A 22,308-nucleotide genomic window follows, 5' to 3' on the forward strand; every position below is an offset into this window, starting at 1 on the left:
GAAACAAAACAACTCACCAAAGAGCAACTCGACGGGAAAAGTGATACCAGTCGAGTAAACACTGCCATCTAAAGGCTGGAGGGAGGATTATTTGTAAACGGTTTTCGTTTTTTTCTCTATTTTGAAACCCATTTTTATCTTTATCTATATATCCATCCATCCATTATCCAACCCGCTATATCCTAACACGGGGTCACGGGGGTCTGCTGGAGCTAATCCCAGCCATCACAGGGCACAAGGCAGGAATCAAAAACCCCGGGAAGAGTGCCAGCGTACACACACACACACACACACACTCTCGCACACACTAGGGACGATTTAGAATCATCAATCCACCCAACCTGCATGTCTTTGGACTGTGGGAGGAAACTCACGCAGACATGGGGAGAATAAGCAAACTCCATGCAGGAAGGACCTGGGAAGCGAACCCAGGTCTCCTAACTGCTAGGCAGCAGCGCCACTGTGCCACCCTAATAATGTCAAATGCGCCTTGTCTATGCTGTATATCCATCCATCCATCCATTTTCCAACCTGATGAATCTGAACACAGGGTCACGGGGGTCTGCGGGAGCCAATCCCAGCCAACACAGGGCACAAGGCAGGGAACCAATCCTGGGCAGGGTGCCAACCCACCGCAGTATGCTGTATATATAAAAGCCAAATACCACTGACTCACTAATCACAAAATCTCCCGAACCATGAGTACTTGGGACTTGAAATTTGGAATGTAGGTTATCCTTGGTGCTCGCTAAGAAACGGTTTTAAAAATTTTGTGATCCAAGGGTGAAATTTCTCATAGTTTTTTAGACCCGTTTGTATGTCTGTCCACTTTTCATGAGAGTACTTAACACATTTATTTTTCATAATTTGCTTGAACATTCCATTGATTGCATGTGGCATGGCGTTAGCGTTGCTCCCTTGCAGTAATGGGGTCGTCAGGTGTACATTCACCTTTATGGCAGATGTGACGAGGCTCCAAAAACTGGATGTATGAATGGGTAACTGAAATATTGTGTAAATGTTGGGTTTGTGATCTGGTGGTTGGAAACACAAACACAGAATTCAACTGATGTTCTTCTGAGTGGGCTTTCTTTATTGCAGGCCTGCTGCCTCTATCTAACATACCAGACCTCCAGTTCCTATCCTTCCTTTTTCTTCCATACATCCATTTTCCAACCCGCTGAATCCGAACACAGGGTCACGGGGGTCTGCTGGAGCCAATCCCAGCCAACACAGGGCCCAAGGCAGGAAACAAACACCGGGCAGGGCGCCAGCCCACCGCAGGACACACACAAACACACCCACACACCAAGCACACACTAGGGCCAATTTAGAATCGCCAATCCACCTAACCTGCCTGTCTTTGGACTGTGGGAGGAAACACGGGGAGAGTGGAACTGTGCGGAATGTAGTGCACGGGGAGAACATGCAAACTCCACGCAGGGAGGACCCAGGAAGCGAACCCAGGTCCCCAGATCTCCGAACTGCGAGGCAGCAGCGCTACCCACTGTGCCACCATGCCGCCTTCCTTTTTCTTTCTTTACATAACCAATCACCACATGATAAACGTCTTTGTGAAAGTAAAGCTAGCTATGAACTTAACACACGGAGTGTTCAGAACTTTGAAAATTTTTCGTTATACATGTTGAATTATTTGCGGTGGGCTGGTGCCCTGCCTGGGGTTTGTTTCCTGCCTTGCAACCTGTTTTGGTTGGGTTTGGTTCCAGCAGACCCCCATGACTCTGTAGTTAGGATATAGCGGGTTGGATAATGGATGGATGGATGAAGCAGGGCGGCACGGTGGCGCAGTGGGTAGCGCTGCTGCCTCACAGTTGGGAGACCTGGGGACCCGGGTTCGCTTCCCGGGTCCTCCCTGCGTGGAGTTTGCATGTTCTCCCCGTGTCTGCGTGGGTTTCCTCCGGGCGCTCCGGTTTCCTCCCACAGTCCAAAGACATGCAGGTTAGGTGGATTGGCGATTCTAAATTGGCCCTAGTGTGTCATTGGTGTGTGGGTGTGTTTGTGTGTGTCCTGCGGTGGGTTGGCACCCTGCCCGGGATTGGTTCCTGCCTTGTGCCCTGTGTTGGCTGGGATTGGCTCCAGCAGACCCCCGTGACCCTGTGTTCGGATTCAGCGGGTTGGAAAATGGATGGATGGATGGATGAAGCAACTCAAAGGAACGATGAAATGAAAATGAAATTCAGGGGAACAAATCTTAAAAAAGCAATTCAATAAAAATGAATTCACAAGAAGTTTATTAGGAGCACAAACAGGGCACTCATTAAAAAAAAGGGTTAGAATGAAAACCTCCAGGACTGGACTTGGTGACCCCTGGCCTACTTTGTCCTTCTTTTTTTTTTTTTTTTCTTCTTTTCAAACCTGACATGGAGGTTGCTACACCATTTCAAAGTCGACAAGTAAGAATGCTGCAGAAATTAAACTTAAAATGAAATAACTCCATTAGCCATTTCATTTTCTGTCTGAGCAGCAATGAAGCTGAAAAAATGAAAAGTAAAAACTCCTTTCCACCTTGCATTTTCACTTTCAAGTTCTCAATATGCAAATAGAGTGGGTCAATGGGCGGGGCTTTGTACCTCAATTTCCCACAATTCTTTGTACTCCGTAGCCATAGAGCCACTTTGATCGATAGAATACTTACCTCAATTCGACAGTGTGTTTAATTCACGTGACTTCAATCTTCACAGTGACACCGCCTCACAAAATCCGAAGACCTCACATAAATGTACTTCTGAAGTAATTAATGTGCTATTTAATTACAAAATTTAACATGACAGAAATTAGCATTTACTGTGTCATAATTTACATTTATTTATACTGAAGTGGAAACGGGATGCTTGTACAGTTGTGGCCAAATGTTTTGAGAATGACCCAAGTGTTGGTTTTCACAAATTTTGCTGCTTCAGTGTTTTTAGATCTTTGTGTCAGATGTTTCTCTGGTACACTGAAGTAGAATGACAAGCAGTTCAGAAGTTTCAAAGGCTTTTATTGACAATGCCATGAAGTTTATGCACAGAGTTGATATTTGCAGTGTTGGCCCTTCTTTCTTTTTCAAGACCTCTGCAATTCACCCTGGCAGGCTGTCAATCAACTTCTGGGCCCAATCCTGACTGATGGCAACTGCCCATTCTTGATCATCAATGCTTGGAGTTTGTCAGAATTGGTGGGTTTTGTTTGAGGATTGACCACAAGTTCTCAATCGGGAGTTTCCTGGCCATGGACCCCAAATTTTGATGGTTTGTTCCCTGAGCCACTTAGTTCTCACTTTTGCCTTATGACCCAGTGCTCCATCATGCTGGATTGTTCATTGTTGGTCACCAAACTGTTCTTGGATGGTTGGGAGAGGTTGCTCTCAGAGGATGTTTTGGTCCCATTCTTTATTCATGGCTGTGTTCTTAGGCCAAATTGTGAGTGAGCCCACTGCCTTGGCTGAGGAACAACCCCACGTGACATGAATGGTCTCAGGATGATTTATTGTTGGCATGACACAGGCCGGATGGTAGTGCCACTCACCTTTTCTTTTTTCCAATCAGAAAAGAAATTCATCCAAGAAAATGACTTTCCCCCAGCAGTCCAATCCCTGTACCTTCTTCAGAATATCAGTCTGTCTCTGATGTTCTTCTTGGCTTCTTTGCTGCCCTTCTTGACACTCACCAGGCCGTCATCCAAAAGTCTTCACCTCCCTCACACCTGCCTGCCGCCATTCCTGAGCAAGCTCTGCACTGGAGATCCCCCAGATCCTGAGCCATGAATCAACTATAGGAGTGGAATCTTAAAAGCCATCAGAGTGGGAAGGGATGTGGCTTAAGGCAGTGGAAATGGATTTTTTGGGATTAACTTCATTTTCAAGGCAAAGAGGCACTTTGCAATTCATCTGATCACTCTTCATAACATTCTGGAGTAAATGCAAATTGCCATCATAAAAACGGAGGCAGCAATCTTCGTGAAAATTAACATTTGTGTCATTCTCAAAACTTTTAGCCATGAGTGTATTCGTGTAGTATTACAGGTGCTGGTCATAAAATTAGAATAATATGACAAAGTTGATTTATTTCAGTAATTCCATTCAACAAGTGAAACTTGTATATTAGATTCATTCATTACACACAGACTGATGTATTTCAAATGTTTATTTCTTTTAATGTTGATGATTATAACTGACAACTAATGAAAGTCCCAAATTCAGTATCTCGGAAAATTAGAATATCAATTAAGACCAATGCAAAAAAAGGATTTTTAGAAATGTTGGCCAACTGAAAGGTATGAACATGAAAAGTATGAGCATGTACAGCACTCAATATGTAGTTGGGGCTCCTTTGGCCTGGATTACTGCAGCAATGTGGCGTGGCATGGAGTCAATCAGTCTGTGGCACTGCTCAGGTGTTATGAGAGCCCATGTTGCTCTGATAGTGGCCTTCAGCTCTTCTGAATTGTTGGGTCTGGCGTATTGCATCTTCCTCTTCACAATACCCCATAGATTTTGTATGGGGTTAAGGTCAGGTGAGTTTGCTGGCCAATCAAGAACAGGGATACCATGGTCCTTAAACCAGGTACTGGTAGCTTTGGCACTGTGTACAGGTGCCAGGTCCTGTTGGAAAATGAAATCTGCATCTCCATAAAGTTCGTCAGCAGCAGGAAGCATGAAGTGCTCTAAAACTTCCTGGTAGACGGCTGCGTTGACCTTGGACCTCAGAAAACACAATGGACCAACACCAGCAGATGACATGGCAGCCCAAACCATCACTGACTGTGGAAACTTTACACTGGACCTCACGCAACATGGATTCTATGCCTATCCTCTCTTCCTCCAGACTCTGGGACCTTGATTTTCAAAGGAAATGCAAAATTTACTTTCATCAGAAAGCAGCAGTCCAGTCCTTTTTGTCTTTAGCTCAGGCAAGACGCTTCTGACGCTGTCTCTTGTTCAAGAGTGGCTTGACACAAGGAATGTGACAGCTGAAACCCATGTCTTGCATACGTCTGTGTGTGGTGGTTCTTGAAGCACTGACTCCAGCTGCAGTCCACTCTTTGTGAATCTCCCCCACATTTTTGAATGGGTTTTGTTTCACAATCCTCTCCAGGGTGCGGTTATCCCTATTGCTTGCACACTTTTTTCTACCACATCTTGTCCTTCCCTTTGCCTCTCTATTAACACTAGAATTACCAGAGCCTACGAAAAAACTCGTAGATCCGGCCCACCTTAAATCGCTTCTTAAAACCTTTCTCACCTCTCTGCCAGCGTCTTTTGTCATCTAAATGTACTGATAAAGACAAGCTGCCAGCAGCTGGCTATTCCATCCCCCCAACGACTTAGAACGTAAAGCTTTTCCCAGCTCTTGCCTTGATTGATTATCTGGGAGTGAAGTGGAGTTTTAGAGTACAAATAATAGATTGTTATTTGAAACACACGCATTTAATATGTGTTGCATTTCTACAGTAATCTGTGTAAACACATTGTTAAAACAGAAACGTGTTATATATTCTAGTAGCAATTGACAAAATGTAGGCATAAACTATATAATGTATGAAGCCTGAAGTCCAAATATCAAAGAAACACTTTCACAAAAGGTACAAAAAAAAAGCCACCGCCAAAAAAACCCGCCTTACTGTGAGACATTGATATGAATTAACTATCACTGCTTCCGTGGCGTAACAGTATCAGTCGCTGACTGGGAATCAGAAGGTCATGAGTTCGATCCTGCACAACTCCCATTTGAGAAGTGTTCTTATTTTCACTATTTTAGAATAAAAAGATACATTTGATTTCAGTCTGTAACAGCTGGTGTAATTTATGATATTTGTAAAGGTTAGCTTTATTTTTTTAAAATTCACTTTTCATTGTCTCAGTCGCATTCAGGATCCATCCCTACCGCCCCCCACCTGACACTGCGGTTTTTACATAAAGACACGCTATAGTTCTGCAGTGTATCACGATACATACGACCGCGTGTTTTTTTCCCCCAGTATTACCAGTCCCCATGTGTTGCTGTATGCTGTTTCTTTTGTACTCCAGGACATGCAGAGGAAAGCATAGTAAAGAGCATACTGTATAATATTAACAAAAAGAGCAGCTTACTACTGAAAACGGCAAATATAGGAGTGAGTGGGGATCGAACCAGGACTCTTGATCACACTTGGTTTGCGTCTGTACTTGCGCTGTTACTTAGAGAGTCAGATCGGGCGAGGGGTGATGTTAGAGCGGGTGAGCTTATTCAGTGCTGCAGAAACAACACACATGTTGATTTTTTTTTTCTTTCAGTACATGTGCCTTCCCTGTTTATTTGTATATCTCTGCCTGTCTGTCTCTGTATTACGCAGTGCTCTGTCTGTCTGTCTGTGTGTTATGGATCTTGAAAAAAATAAGTTATAAGGACAGTTGTTCATGTTAATTGCAGTCTCAATTGTTAAAAAAATATTTTAAAAGGAGCATCCCACATTAAAATATAACGATCTCATTAACTGACAGTGCATACCAATTTACAAATTTTATGTCCGTTTGAGGTTAAAAAGAAAAAAAAGAAGTAACACTTTATCCCCAGCGGGGAATTGAACTCATGTTTGTGAGGCAGAGAAAAGCTACTCGGTCTGAGAAGCAAATCTTAGCTCGCTACGCCACAGAAACTGTTATATGGTGTGTGAAGCTTTTGTGGAAGTGTTTATTTGATCTTAGGAACTCGGGCTTTACACATTCTATAGTTTATGCCTACATTTTGAAACATTTATTACTAAAATATGAAAAAGTTTCTGTTTTAGCAATGTGTTTACACAGATTACTGTAGAAACGGAACACGCATGAAATGCATGTATTCCAAATAGCGATCTATTATTTCTATTCTAAAACTCCAGCAGTTCAGTCACTCCCAGATAATCAAACAAGCCATGAGCTGGGAAAACTTAGTGAACGTTCTGCGACGGTGGGGGATGGAATAGACGGCTGCTCGCTGCTCCTCTTAATCGGCACATTTAGAAGACAAAAGAGAGGTGAGAACGGTTTTAAGGTGGGCCGGATCTACAAGTTTTTTCGTAGACTCTGGTAATTCTAGTGTTAATGTGCTTGGACACAGAGCTCTGTGAACAGCCAGCCTCTTTAGCAATGACCTTTTGTGTCTTGCCCTCCTCCTTGTGCAAGGTGTGAATGGTCGTCTTTTGGACAACTGTCAAGTCAGCAGTCTTCCCCATGATTGTGTAGCCTACAGAACTCGACTGAGAGACCATTTAAAGGCTTTTGCAGGTGTTTGGAGTTAATTAGCTGATTAGAGTGTGGCACCAGGTGTCTTCAATATTGAACCTTTTCACAATATTCTAATTTTCCGAGATACTGAATTTGGGACTTTCATTAGTTGTCAGTTATAATCATCAACATTAAAAGAATTAAACATTTGAAATACATCAGTCTGTGTGTAATGAATGAATCTAATATACAAGTTTCACTTTTTGAATGGAATTACTGAAATAAATCAACTTTGTCATGATATTTTAATTTTATGACCAGCACCCGTATACCGTACCACCATGCTCACGGGCTTGTTAACCTCTAATGCTGTACGCCTTATTATTGTTAAAAAACATGGTGCCTTAAGTAGGTACCATTGGCCGTTTGATTACATTATGTATTGTAATTGTTCTTATATTGGTTTAGTGGCCTTTAACCAACTTAATTAATGATTCAGAAACATTTTGCACGCAAAATTAACAAACTAGATAATAGTCGTTTCTGCCGAACCCGCTGGAGTCGGCAAATTTATTTAATTATGGAGAACCAGAACACTTGTAATAAATCGAACACTTACCAAACAGCTGTTTTGACAGTCACAGACAGAAGTCCACTTTTCTGGCTTTTCGCTGAGCAAAATCGTTGATAAGATCCTCGTAGTCCAATGGTGATGCAAGTTCCTTTTCGATTGACAAAATAGCTAAACTGCACAGTCTGTTTTGCGACATTGTTGATCGTAGATAATTTTTGATAAGTTTCAACTTTGAAAAGCTTCTTTCCGCGCTCGCAACGGTCACAGGAATTAGAAGAAATCCACCACGTACCGTATTTCAGTCTATAACGGATTTGAATGTCTTGCAGAGGCCCCACATAATTTTGTGATGAGCTGACGGTGACAAAAGAATCTCCTATCGCGGGGCCTGGGGCGATTGCCCTAGTCACCACCCCCAAAGGCCGCCTCTGATCGATTGAAGTAGCTCAAGCGACAACCTCCTAAACGGTCCACAGCTTGCTTCTATGTGCGAAAAAAATCAACTTTGTTAAATGATCCTCCCTCCCTCCGTCCAATAGGTGGCAGTGTTTACTCGATTGGTATCACTTTTCTAAAAACTTTCAATGGAGTCGCTCTTAAGGACTCGTTTATGTTTATCGTTGCTTAATTCCGCTGGCGGGCTGCTTGGAGTAGCTCGGACTGCCATACGAGACACGTGTGTGCAATTCAGAAACAAAAGCGAAGAAAAGAAAGAAAAAAAATGAGAGGCGACAAGAGAAAGAGTGGTGACGGAGAAGAGTGTCGGTAAGCAACTGGGGCGTCGAGCGTGGAAGTAAATAGGTGTGAAGAGGAGTGGGCCGGAGCAGGAAATGTCAGGGGACCGAAAAAAGAAAAACAAACGACGGCAGCGTATAGGTGATGAATCCAGAAAGGGGTATAAAAGGACAAGAGCGCGAACAGACAGAGCCAGAGCGCGAGAGTGAGTCGCGGCAGTCTGCGCATGTGCACTACATTCCGCACACTTCCACTCTCCCGTTTTTGTTCACGACGATCGTTGTTGTGTAAGTTCCTCGTTCGTCTTCTCCGTGCTCGTCAGTTAGTGTTCATTAGAATTGGGAATTCACAAAAAAATAAAAACCGAGTATACAGCTTGGACGTTTCACAATAACTCTCTCCCAATGAGCGTTTACTGTACGAATAGAGCACTTGTTGAAATGCTACGTGAACATGCGGACAGGACCGGATTAATTCAGGGGCTTAAAAATGAGGTATCGGCCAAAAGAATGGAGTGGCGTATATGCTGTGACTTAAAAGGCATCGGGCCTTTTGAGATTTCTAATGCATTTCCGAGTGCTTTAAAGCCATAGCGACAGTACAGAGGTCGTGATCTTGCAGTCTGACTCGGTGGATCTAAAAGTGGTGACTCGACTCGTTCGTGAAAGCGGGTGGACTGGCGGCTCTGATGGCAGGCAGGGCTTCAGTAGCATCTCTCGCAGATTTTTATCCTTGCATTCTGTCCAGACAGCTGTTTTACCTTCATTGTAGACATTCATTTCCTCACATGCATGGCTTCACTTATTCTTGCAGTAATTTTAAGTAATCACAATATTATAGCGCTTCTTCATGTTAAATAAATTCACTGATTTTTTTTTTTTAAAAGCACATGTCACCTCTAGGCAATAAACCTAAAAGATTGAGTAGAATGTTTTGCACGAAAAGACGATAATAAATATAAGGCTTAAGGGCAAGCACATATCAGACAAGAAAATGAACAGCGCTAACGACAAGCCGATTTCCTGCCGTAGGGATTTATAGAGCATGCGCACTTATTACAGGTGAGCTTTTATTCAATGTTTTGTGCACAGAATTCGACACCCTTGGCAGCTTAAACTGCGTTAAAGTTAAATGACATTTAGAAACAAAACATCATAGTGGTGGGGGTTGATTTGTTTTCAATCCCATTCTTGTAAAATTGATCTATTTGTATGGAATGTTGTGTGATTTCAATAAAATCAATAAAATTATAAAAAAAAAAAAAAAATCACATGCGCTTTAAAAAAACAACAACACTGAATTTTCTTATTATAAGAACAGCGAATTGTGGAGTCAGAGAGAAATCCGACCAAAAGAGAGAAGCATTTGTGATAATTCACAAATGGCAGACTTAGTGCAGAAAGCTTCACACAGTCGTCGTTTGTCCAGCGTTCATTGCACGGTGACAAGTTTGATTTGTCAGCTTGAAATTGTTAGAGGCACCAGTGGGATATCTGTGGGATTCCCGGTTAAAGATTAACCAGTAACAGGGAGAACATGCAAACTGTGCACTCGGGATGCTGCAAGAACCGACACTTTAGTACCAAGTCAATACCAAAAATGCAAGGGCTAGTAGTTTTTTACAGTACTGCACGGATGAGAAACTGCCAGTAGACGTATTACTTCAGAAGTCACAACACTGTGATAAAAGCGAGAGTCTAAAGTACACGTGAAAATGGCTCACAACACTGCATTACACATATCAGATTAAGAAAAACAGGTGGAGTCGTGTCTGGAAATGCTTTGTGTTTGAAGTAGAAGTCAGTCAGTCATTGTCTAACCTGCTATATCCTAACACAGGGTCAAGGAGGACTGCTGGAGCCAATCCCAGCCAACACAGAGCGCAAGGCAGGAACAAACCCTGGGCAGGGCACACACACCCAAGCACACACTAGGGACAATTTAGGATCTCCTAACCTGCATGTCTTTGGACTGTGGTAGGAAACCGGAACACCCGGAGGAAACCCACGCAATCACGGGGAGAACCCGGGAAGCGAACCCAGGTCTCCTAACTGTGAGGCAGCAGCATTACCACTGCGCCACAGTGCCACCCCGGTAGGAGAAGTTCAGCATGCAATTGCCAAAATCATACTTATCATTGGAAAAATAATCATAAGGGTCAAATACCCAATTCAGAATTGGCTCAGGAACAGATTAATGTTTGCTTTGAGAGTCTATGATGTCTCTTAATAGATGTGAGATGCCAATCCTGCCGCCAATCTGCAAGTTGAAGGACCTTCACGTCCTACCCAGGATGGAGCAATTGCAGGTTAAGGGCCTAATGGAGTAGAATGGTGGTATTAATCACTTTTTAATGCAGTATAATTAACTACCCCAATAAAGTAATGGACAGTGTGCTTTCATTCTTTGATTGTTTGTCAATAAATGTCAGTTGGAGCATCCATCCATTTTCTAAGCGACGTCAGGATTGCAGGGAAACACCTCACGTATGTCCGGAATCAAACGTACAGAACTGTGGACCGTAAGAGGAAGCTGCACCACCAGACGCATTAAGAGCAGCTGTAGCAAGTAAAAATCGAGGCAAGTTTGAAACAAAGCGGCTATTTGGCTTATCTACACCAGCAATATTAACCACTGGTTAAATACCAGAATGAAATTTATTTAGGGTTTCAATGCTTCAAAGCACATCTGTCTAGTAACATAACATGTAGCTGCAGGAGTGTAAGGCGGGGTAACATGCATGCCGAAATCTGTCAGTCCAAAAGTTAGTTTTTAAAGATTTAGTGAAAAATTCAAAGCAAATAATCTACACAAGAATAAAGGTAAAACATTAGAAAAAATGTCTCGGCTCTAAACTTAACTAAAGTTTGACAAGAAAAGCTGTTTCTATATTTAAAGTTGCTTTACTTCTTCTGTACACTTTAAACGTACGGCACTGCACATTCAATAAAGCACGTTGTCTTTCATGGTGCTTGGCACTTTATGCGTGTATAGTGGCTTTAAAATGGTTGCTGATGTTTTGAAGGAAGACGCACACACACCAATATCCAGATTCTGCCATTTATTCTGCAACACCGTCATCCAGCTATAAGACGAGCAGCAAGGGGCAGAGTCAACATACACAGAGACAGGCTCTCTCTCAGTCTCCTGCAACAGCGTTGTCCAGCTTTTTATATATATATATATATATATATATATATATATATATATATATATATATATATATATAATATCATAAGGGTCAAACACCCCATTCAGAATTAGCTCAGGAATAGATTAATGTGTGTGTGTGTGTATATATATATATATATATATATAATTTGCAGTTGGAGATCCACGAAGGGAGAAAAAACGAATCACGTATCATAAAATAGTTTTATTCCTGAGCTTTCAACCCCTATCAGGGGTCTTAATCAGAGGATAATGCTTAGACTTACAAGAATCGAAGGCAATATATAGCAACACATTCAGTATGGGATGGGGGGGGGGTTGTGGGTGGAGGTGACTAAGTCAGTATGATCAAGGGGGGGGGGGGGTTGTATAGTTTAATTATTGTGTATATGTCCTTTTCAAGTTGGCATATGCTGGGTTTATGTCCAAGTGTCTGTTGATGGCGTTTTCATCTGATAGCCAAGACTCGGCCAACTCTCTGGCGCTTTTTGTACTGGCCTTAAATTTTACTTTCACGTTGTCCCAGTTGAATGTGTGTCCTGTCGATTTTGTATGTGCATATATCAAAGATAGTGCGTCCTTTCTTCTGACGGCGTTGCGATGTTCCTGTACACGTGTTGAGATTTTTTTTGACGTTTGTCCTATGTATACAGCTGAGCAAGAATTGCATGGAATACTATAAACTGCGTTTCGTGTTCCAGCTGTCGATTTCTTGTTTTTAGCATTAAATAGGACCATGAGCAGATTGTTCGTGGGTTTATGTGCTATTCTGATGCCCCACTTGGTCAGGGTGTATGCCGTGCCTTCTGACACATTATGGTGATACGGGAGTGAATGCCAGGTGGGGTGGGGGTTCTGATTTACGTCGATTGTATGCTCATTCCTTTGGCGTCTGCTGTGTAGACTACGATTAATGAATGATTTTGAGTATCCGTTCGAGGTGAAAAGTTGAAACAGATAACGTCTCTCATTAATTTTTGTTTCCTTGGTATTACAATGCGTGTGGACTCGTTTAAATAGGGTTTGCATTATCCTCTGATGAAGACCCCTGATAGGGGTTGAAAGCTCAGGAATAAAAACTATTTTATGATACGTGATTCGTTTTTTCTCCCTTCGTGGATCTCCAACTGCAAATATGCAAACCGTATCACAGACCTTCTCTTCCATTCATATATATATATATATATATATATATATATATATATATACACACACATACAGTACTGTGCAAAAGTTTTAGGTAGGTGTGAAAAAATGCTGTAAACAAAGAATGCTTTCAAAAATGGAAGTGTTAATCATTTATTTTCATCAATCAACAAAATGCAGTGAATGAACAAAAGAGAAATCTAAATCAAATCAATATTTGTTGTGACCAACCTTTGCCTTCAAAACAGCATCAATTCTTCTAGGTACACTTGCACACAGTTTTTGAAGGAATTCGGCTGGTAGGTTGTTCCAAACATCTTGGAGAACTAACCCCAGATCTTCTGTGGATGTAGGCTTCCTCACTTCCTTATGTCTCTTCATGTAATCCCAGACACACTCGATGATGTTGAGATCAGGGCTCTGTGGGGGCCATACCATCACTTCCAGGACTTCTTGTTCTTCTTTACACAGAAGATCATTCTTAATGACTTTGGCTGTATGTTTGAGGTCATTGTCCTGCTGCAGAATAAATTTGGGGCCAATCATACGCCTCCCTGATGGTATTGCATGATGGAGAAATATCTGCCTGTATTTCTCAGCATTGAGAACACCATTAATCCTGACCAAATCTCCAACTCCATTTGCAGAAATGCAGCCCCAAACGTTCAAGGAACCTCCACCATGCTTCACTGTTGCCTGCAGACGCTCATTATTGTACCGCTCTCCAGCCCTTCGACAAACAAACTGCCTTCTGCTACAGCCAAATATTTCAAATTTTGATTCATCAGTCCAGAGCACCTGCTGCCATTTTTCTGCCCCCCAGTTCCTATGTTTTCGGCATAATTGAGTCGCTTGGCCTTGTTTCCACGTCGGAGGTTGCAACTCTTCCATGAAGACCACTTCTGGCCAGACTTCTCCGGACAGTAGATGGGTGTACCTGGGTCCCACTGGTTTCTGCCAGTTCTGAGCTGATGGCACTGCTGGACATCTTCCGATTTCGAAGGGTAATAAGCTTGATGTGTCTTTCGTCTGCTGCACTAAGTTTCCTTGGCCGACCACTGCGTCTACGATCCTCAGTGTTGCCCGTTTCTTTGTGCTTCTTCAAAAGAGCTTTTGAACAGCACATCTTGAAACCCCAGTCTGCTTTGAAATCTTTGTCTGGGAGAGACCTTGCTGATGCAGTAGAACTACCTTGTGTCTTGTTGCTGTGCTCAGTCTTGCCATGACATGAAACTGTCTTCCACAACCTCACCTTGGTAGCAGAGTTTGGCTGTTCCTCACCCAGTTTGAAGCTGTTTCTGTTTCAGTTAATGACTTTGTTTCAACCTTCGTGTGACATTGATGATCATTAGCACCTGTTTGGTAGAATTGGTTGATCAGACACCTGACTAGAATCCTACAAAATCCCTGACTTTGTGCAAGTGGACCTAGAAGAATTGATGCTGGTTTGAAGGTAAAAGGTAGTAACACCAAATATTGATTTGATTTAGATTTCTCTTTTGTTCGCTCACTTTGCATTTTGTAAATTGATAACAATAAACAATCATTATTTATATTTCTGAAAGCATTCTTTGTTTACAGCATTTTTTCACACCTGCCTAAAACTTTTGCACAGTACTGTATATATATGTGTGTATATATGGAAGAGAAGGTCTGTGATACGGTTTGCATATTTGCAGCTGGAGATCCACAAAGGGAGAAAAAAAAGGAATCACGTATCATAAAGTAGTTTTTATTCCTGAGCTTTCAGCCCCTGTCAGGGGCCTTCATCAGAGGATAATGCTTAGACTTGCAAGAATCCAAGGCACTAGGGTGTTGTACCGTGTTAGCCATTATGAATGTAGAGAAAAGCCAAGCAAAATGACACCTTTTATTGGCTAACTAAAAAGATTACAATATGCAAGCTTTCAAGGCAACTCAGGCCCCTTCTTCAGGCAAAGAATCCAAGGCAATATATAGCAAAATAAGGCGGGGTGGAGGGAAGCAGGTAATGTGGTGGATTTGGGAGGGGTATTGGTCGTAAAGTTTTATTTATTATGAGGATGTTCTTCTTAAGTTTGCATATTTGGACATAAACCCAGCATATGCAAACATAAGAAGTACAGTATAATACAGTGGTGTGAAAAACTATTTGCCCCCTTCCTGATTTCTTATTCTTTTGCATGTTTATCACACAAAATGTTTCTGATCATCAAACACATTTAACCATTAGTCAAATATAACACAAGTAAACACAAAATGCAGTTTTTAAATGATGGTTTTTATTATTTAGGGAGAAAAAAAATCCAAACCTACATGGCCCTGTGTGAAAAAGTAATTGCCCCCTTGTTAAAAAATAACCTAACTGTGGTGTATCACACCTGAGTTCAATTTCCGTAGCCACTCCCAGGCCTGATTACTGCCACACCTGTTTCAATCAAGAAATCACTTAAATAGGAGCTGCCTGACACAGAGAAGTAGACCAAAAGCACCTCAAAAGCTAGACATCATGCCAAGATCCAAAGAAATTCAGGAACAAATGAGAACAGAAGTAATTGAGATCTATCAGTCTGGTAAAGGTTATAAAGCCATTTCTAAAGCTTTGGGACTCCAGCGAACCACAGTGAGAGCCATTATCCACAAATGGCAAAAACATGGAACAGTGGTGAACCTTCCCAGGAGTGGCCGGCCAACCAAAATTACCCCAAGAGCGCAGAGACGACTCATCCGAGAGGTCACAAAAGACCCCAGGACAACGTCTAAAGAGCTGCAGGCCTCACTTGCCTCAATTAAGGTCAGTGTTCACAACTCCACCATAAGAAAGAGACTGGGCAAAAACGGCCTGCATGGCAGATTTCCAAGACGCAAACCACTGTTAAGCAAAAAGAACATTAGGGCTCGTCTCAATTTTGCTAAGAAACATCTCAATGATTGCCAAGACTTTTGGGAAAATACCTTGTGGACTGATGAGACAAAAGTTGAACTTTTTGGAATGCAAATGTCCCGTTACATCTGGCGTAAAAGGAACACAGCATTTCAGAAAAAGAACATCATACCAACAGTAAAATATGGTGGTGGTAGTGTGATGGTCTGGGGTTGTTTTGCTTCTTCACGACCTGGAAGGCTTGCTGTAATAGATGGAACCATGAATTCTACTGTCTACCAAAAAATCCTGAAGGAGAATGTCCGGCCATCTGTTCGTCAACTCAAGCTGAAGCGATCTTGGGTGCTGCAACAGGACAATGACCCAAAACACACCAGCAAATCCACCTCTGAATGGCTGAAGAAAAACAAAATGAAGACTTTGGAGTGGCCTAGTCAAAGTCCTGACCTGAATCCAATTGAGATGCTATGGCATGACCTTAAACAGGCGGTTCATGCTAGAAAACCCTCAAATAAAGCTGAATTACAACAATTTTGCAAAGATGAGTGGGCCAAAATTCCTCCAGAGCGCTGTAAAAGACTCATTGCAAGTTATCGCAAACGCTTGATTGCAGTTATTGCTGCTAAGGGTGGCCCAACCAGTTATTAGGTTCAGGGGGCAATTACTTTTTCACACAGGGCCATGTAGGTTTGGATTTTTTTTTCTCTCTAAATAATAAAAACCACCATTTACAAACTGCATTTTGTGTTTACTTGTGTTATATTTGACTAATGGTTAAATGTGTTTGATGATCAGAAACATTTTGTGTGACAAACATGCAAAAGAATAAGAAATCAGGAAAGGGGCAAATAGTTTTTCACACCACTGTGTGTGTGTATATATGTGTGTATGTATATATATATATATATATATATATATATCTATATATATATATATATATATATATATATATATATATATCTATATATTTATATATATATATCTATATATATATATATATATATATCTATATATATATATATATATATCTATATATTTATATATATATATCTATATATTTATATATATATATCTATATATTTATATATATATATCTATATATTTATATATATATATCTATATATTTATATATATATATCTATATATTTATATATATATATCTATATATATATATATATATATATATATATATATCTATATATATATATTTATATATATATATCTATATATATATATATATATCTATATATATCTATATATATATATATATATATATATATATATATATATATATATCTATATATATATATATATATATATATATCTATATATATATATATATATATATATCTATATATATATATATATATATATATATCTATATATATCTATATATATATATATCTATATATATATATATCTATATATATATCTATATATATCTATATATATATATATATATATATCTATATATATCTATATATATATATATATATATCTATATATATATATATCTATATATATATATATATATATATCTATATATATCTATATATATATATATATATCTATATATATATATATATATATATATATATATATATATATCTATATATATATATATATATAATTTACAATGAAAACAAAATTACACAAAAAGAATAATGAAATTAACACCAAATGAAACAAATACATTTCAACAGAGATCAAAACAAGTGTAAAATATCTCCCTCTAACCAAAGTGCATGTTTCCGTGAAAATAAATACTTTTTGTTATCCAAATTAACCTGCTCAAAACCATACAACTTTAACAAATGCATATTAACAATAACAATGGAGGACAAAGAATTAATAACGTTGTAACATACCTATAAGACAAGCAGCAAGGGGCACAGTCAACACACCCAGTGACAGGCTGTCTCTCAGTCTCCTGTAGCAAGCCAAGCAATACGCTGATGAGGCTGGATCTCCGTCAAATTACACACTTCTAAAGTCCGACGGAACCTTAAGGTACATCAACAGCTATGTGACGTGATGTTTCCATGCAGTTTGAAACGGAATACACTAATTTTAAAACTTGTTAGCTTACACAAGAGACAAAGAACATCGAGAAGCGTCTTGCCTGCAACAGCATCATCCAGCTTTTGCCCGGAGTCTGCTGTTATGCTACAAGTGCACCCTATGCGTGTTTCATTAATTAAAGCCCCCCCTGCTACAACAGGCAACCAGTAACTAGTATACAAAAGATAAACCTGATTGCATTCACATTAAACAAAATTCACAATATACAAAAGAGAAGCATTTCAGTATTAAAAAGTCCATAGTATTGAGAATGTTCACAAAATTAAAACATAATAAAACTCACTCAGCCACACACGCAAGTCACGGTTTAAAACCAGGTGCCCTTGACGCCTTACACCTGGCAAGGCAGGTCACTAACTGAGAATAATGTTTAGTCAGAGAGGCTAGAAATAGTTAGGAAATACCAATTCCGTTCAACTGATAGGGGTTATAGGAACTTCCCATAGACTGTGCACTAATATACAGGCAAACATTTAATATAACTTGAATAACTAGCAAATGGCTCTTACACAACATGTGCTTGTAATTAAGGAAATGCATCACAAGGACAAGCAGTTACAGCAGTATGAGCAAAACGGCATACTGAACACCAATCTGCACAAACACTACATTTGTATCACTCTTGGTTTTTGAAGGCAAACTAATATTCTTTAGTATAACTCCTAAAATGTGAGGAGTGCAGTGAAAGCGTGTGCGGTCCATCGTATTGTTGAGTAGCAAATGTAATGCAGTCTGTCATTTACAATATGGTGAACCCACGTGACATCAGGCCAGTTAATATTCTCATTCTGGATTCATACACAGGCTAAGCAATAACAGAGTCTGATCACTTGCGTAAGATGATGATGATAACAACAACAACATTTATTTCTATAGCACATTTTCATACAAATGATGAAGCTCAATGTGCTTTACATAATGAAGAAAGAGAAATACGACAAAATAAGTATGAATTAAAATTAGGGAACACTAATTAGCATAGAATAAAAGTAAGGTCCGATGGCCAGGGAGGACAAAAAAAAAAAATCTTGAGACAGCTGGAGAAAAAAATAAAATCTGCAGGGGTTCCAGGGCACGAGACCACCCAGTCCCCTCTGGGCATTCTACCTAACATAAATGAAACCGTCCACTTTGTATTTAGGGTTCTCATGGAAGGACTTGATGATGACGGTCATGCAGCCTTCTGGCTTTTAATCCATCAATGTAGGAACATCACGGTGCTTTGATTAGGTGGTGGTGGTGCAGGTCACCACCACAAAAAACCGGAAAAAGAAACAGAAGAGAGAGTAGGGGTTAGTATGGATTTTAGAGCCACCATGAATAGTTATTATAATGAATTGAATGTACAGAGTATCAGGATTAAATTAAAGTGAAGTTAGGAGAAGGCCACGTTAAAGTAATGTGTTTTCAGCAGTTTTTTTAAAGTGCTCCACTGTATTAGCCTGGCAAATTCCTATTGGAATAAGCCGATTTAAACCGTGACATAAAATCGTTGCACTTTTAGGCTTTTATATTATTACTAGACATTAAGCCCGTTACAATAACGGGAGCTAGAACAGTAGTGCATAAACAGTAGTAGGAACAGTCAATATTAAATGGCAAGGGACCTTGACCTCATTCTGTTTCTTGTCTTAATTTTTTTTTTGTCAAAAGTATTTTTGCAAGAAGCCTAAAGTAAAATAGTAATAAAATAGAAATGTATATGACAATACAGTAAGTATAATTAATACTACATTTATCCTCTCCTCTGTGGCTGTTGATTGATGTGATGTGTCTGTTTGAAGATCTCCTATCCTGCCTATGTTTATTTTAGCTTGCTGTGGCGTTTCCCCAGCAAGTATTTTAATCTGTGCTGGCCTGCAGCTGATTATTGTATGTGTGGCTTCTCCCCAGCAATGGATTTTATGTGCGCGAAAATAAATCTACTTTTAAAAGTCGTCCTATTGTAATATCATGAAAATTCGTATATTTAGGAAAACCCCTTCAACGACTGACACTTTACACTTTACTGGGCTAAGCTGACATCCTCAGAGTGAACACTTGCACAACAACAAGCACTAATCCCACCTCTTTGGGAAAGCTGGTCTCCGCCTCTCAGTACCCGATTGGATTTTTCACGCCTTATGTTTTAGGTCTTATCTCATTTACCAAAATCCGACTACATCAGCCGCGCTATATTTTATAGGTCCTGCCCTCTCTGTCTTGTGTGACGCGTCAGGTGGCCTTTGAAGCATCTGCTAGAGGCCGGTGACTCTGCCACTCATTCCGCCCTTCCCTGTACTTCCGCCTTGTCCGTAATATGCATTTAATTTTCTATCATATCAGTGGGCAATCAACAGAATTTCCCCAGCAACTGATGTAATGTGTGGCGTGCAGCACTCTCCCCAGCAATGATGTCCTTTATTAAAGACTGCCCCGCGCATGCGCACTTCACCAGAAGACACACACACACGGACACATGGATGCACACAGGGATTTTATTAAAGAGGATATACATTATAGCGGGAGAGAGTAGATTGAGGATTACTTGTGTTCTGTTTTGTGTATTGTGTTGTATTGACCCCCTTCTTTTTGACGCCCACTGCACGCCCAACTTACCTGGAAAGGAGTCTCTGTTTGAACTGCCTTTCCGGAGGTTTCTTCCATTTTTTTCCCTACAAGGTTTTTTTTTTTTTTTGTCGTCTTAGAGAGTCCAGGCTGGGGGGCTGTCAATAGGCAGGGCCTGTTAAAGCCCGCTGCGGCACTTCTTGTGTGATTTTTGGGCTATACAAAAATAAATTGTATTGTATTGTATCCAGCACAGTTGTCTTCTGTGGTTGTCCAGACCTTCTGGTGTTGCTGAGCTCACCAGTGTGGTCCTTCTCTTTACAAATGGACCAAATGGTTGAGTTGAACACTCCTGGTGTTTCTGCTGTCTCTCTGATGGGTTTGTTTTATCTTCTCCCCCTAATAATGGCTTGTTTCTACTTACATGGACCTCATATCGAGAGTTCACATTGACATCTTCAAATGCAAATTCCACACTTGGAGTCAACTTCTGACCTTCTCCCTGCTTCATATCTAATGAAATAATGAGGGACCTGCTTGTCAGTCAGTTGTCCAAAAACCTTTGAGCCCCTGGAAATGGGGGGAGGGCTATATATAAAAATGGCTGTGATTCCTAAACAGCACATCATGTATGATGTTTCTGTTAAACCCTTTGAATTAAAGCTGAAAGCCTACACGATTTCTTCACTTCAAATCCATTGTGGTAGCGTTTAGAGGCAAAATTTTGAAAACGGTGTCATCGTCCAAATACTTATGGACTTAACTGTATACAGTAATCCCTCACTTATCGCGGGAGATAGGTTCCAAGGCCGACCGCGATAACTGAATTTCCGCGAAGTAGGGACACCATATTTATTTAATTATTTAACGTGTATTTGGACGTTTTTAAACCCTCCCTGTATTGTTTACAACCCACCATTTACTCTATTAATAACAGGGACAACTGCTAAGCAATATGAAATCGGTAGATAAGTTTACACTTACTGTATAGCGAAGTACACGTAGCAGCTTGTAGGCAGTCATGACGTCGTCGACCTTGTTGCAAAGATTCCTAAAGCAGATTCCATCCAGACTACTGCCTTATCACGTCCACTTGCAACTCGTTTTGCACCCTGGTTAAAGGACACTGCGGCCGTAGATCTTATATGCTTTTCCTCCTTTTTAAATAAAAAGAATCAGTATCCTGCAGCGGTGTAGCTGTTCCCTTCCTTCAACATATCCAAAACGTTTACCTTTTCTGCAATCATGTGCATCTTCTGTTGGTGCTTGGACACGGCCCCTGAAATAGTAGCACGTTAATGCTGAATGAGTGAGATGAGACTTCCTGGTTAATGCAACACTCCGTCGCTGAGCCAATCAGCAGCACACAGGAACTTAACTGTGTGCTCTGATTGGGTAGCTTCTCAGCCATCCGCCAATTGCATCTCTTGTATGAAATCAACTGGGCAAACCAACTGAGGAAGCAAGTAAAAAGACCCATTGTCCGCAGAAACCCGCGAAGCAGTGAAAAATCTGCATTATATATTTAGATATGCTTACATATAAAATCCGCGAAAAGTGAACCGCGAAGTAGCGAGGGATTACTGTATACCGTTTTTCTCACTACTGAAGGTGCTTAGACAGAGGGGAACCACTTCTGCCACCACCAATGTGTAGGGCCCACCTGGATGATGCAACAGCAGCCATTATTGTGTTACTATGCTATTAGGTGGTGAAGGAATGAGAGAGCCAGCTAAAGACGCCAGATGATTAGGGGGGTAGAGCATTTAAGCTTTCTCCTCCTTCCCTGTTTTTTCTTTTTTGCTTTGTTAGCTGGAAATTGTTATCTTATCAAGTAGGTTTTCATTCCAGATCTGCCGAGAGCTTCTTACCCTGACATGAAGGTTTCACAGCTTTTTAAATCTTCTACAAAACCTCGCTAGTAGTTTTCTGTTTAAAAATACCCAAAGTTATCTCTGAAATGCGCTTGATTATTTTTGGTGACTCTATGTAGTATTCCTTTCA

The sequence above is a fragment of the Erpetoichthys calabaricus genome, chromosome 5 (assembly GCF_900747795.2).
Source record: "Erpetoichthys calabaricus chromosome 5, fErpCal1.3, whole genome shotgun sequence".
NCBI lineage: Eukaryota > Metazoa > Chordata > Cladistia > Polypteriformes > Polypteridae > Erpetoichthys > Erpetoichthys calabaricus.